The following is a 1274-nucleotide window of genomic DNA, read 5'->3' on the forward strand; positions in this document are numbered from 1 at the left end:
CGTGCTTACCATAGCTATACTATTAATTGATAGGTGCACTTACCTTAGTTAGATTTTTAATTAATTTATGATTGCATGAAGTTTTTGGCACCGCTGTTAGGGATTGAAATATTAGTAAAACCTTATTTCTATTAATTTAACCATTTTTTATTTTTATTTTAATTTAATTTTTACATTCTAATTTTTCATTTGTTTGCTTGTGGCGAGTTCTTTTGGTTTATGACTAGAGGACACCCGTTGGATCCATTACTTTTTGATAGTGAGATTGAAAACACTGCTCATAGAAATCATAGGGAGGTTCGAGAAGCAAGGCAATATTAGTAGAATATAGTAGACGTTCAAGAGGAAAAGGATATTATTGTAGAGATGAGTGATAATCAAAATAATTAGCTACCTCCTGCAGGTCATGCTCATCGTATTATGTATGATTATGTTAAGCTTACTCTGATTGGGATTGAATCAAGTTTTGTGAGACCTACCATTGCTCAAACAAATTTGAGCTGAAACCGAACACAATTTATATGGTACAACAGTATGTCTAGTTTGATGGTTTACAATATGGTGATCTGAATACTCATTTGGCTAACTTTTTAGAGATTTTTGACTCATTGAAGATAAATGGTGTTTCTGAAGATGCTATACCATTATGATTGTTCCCATTCTTTTTGAGGAGTAAGGAAAAACAGTGGTTGAATTCACTTACATGAGATTTTATCACAACTTGGGATAACATGAATGGAATTTTTTTGTTGAAGTACTTCCAACTGGCCAAAACAACTAAGTTGAGAAACGACATATCCTCTTTTGTTCAATTTTATATGGAGACATTGCATGATGCATGGGAGAGATTTAAAGATCTTTTTAGAAGGTACCCTCATCATGATTTACTTTTGTGGTTATAAGTTCAATTCTTTTACAATGGTTTGAATCCCTCAACTCAAAAATTAATTGATGCAGTAGTTGATGAAACACTAAATAATAAAGCACCCGAGGAATCTCAAGACTTTATTGAGAAAATAACGCTGAATAACTATCAGTAGCAAATCATGAGAACAAAACTGATGAAAGCATCCTGCTATGTTGGCAAGTCAAGTGGATACACTGAATAAAAAATTTGATGTTTTGAATTTTTCTAAGGAGATAAATCTGGTGATGCAATGCGACGCAAATGGAGCGGGGATGATTAACCCAAAATATTAACCCTTCAAGTCTAACGTAGGGCATAAGCAAGTTGACTTTTTGGGTAATAATTCTAGACCTTAAAATAACCCTAA

The 1274-nt window shown here is 32.9% G+C and overlaps 1 non-coding gene across 1 annotated transcript; it reads right to left on the bottom strand.

Annotated features, from left to right (window-relative positions):
* Nucleotides 1-779: 779 nt before the first annotated feature.
* Nucleotides 780-886, bottom strand: LOC128282955 (small nucleolar RNA R71). The gene has a single exon (XR_008273303.1). It is a non-coding gene; the product is annotated as a small nucleolar RNA R71 (small nucleolar RNA).
* Nucleotides 887-1274: the final 388 nt, after the last annotated feature.

The sequence above is a fragment of the Gossypium arboreum genome, chromosome 10 (assembly GCF_025698485.1).
Source record: "Gossypium arboreum isolate Shixiya-1 chromosome 10, ASM2569848v2, whole genome shotgun sequence".
Taxonomy (NCBI): domain Eukaryota; kingdom Viridiplantae; phylum Streptophyta; class Magnoliopsida; order Malvales; family Malvaceae; genus Gossypium; species Gossypium arboreum.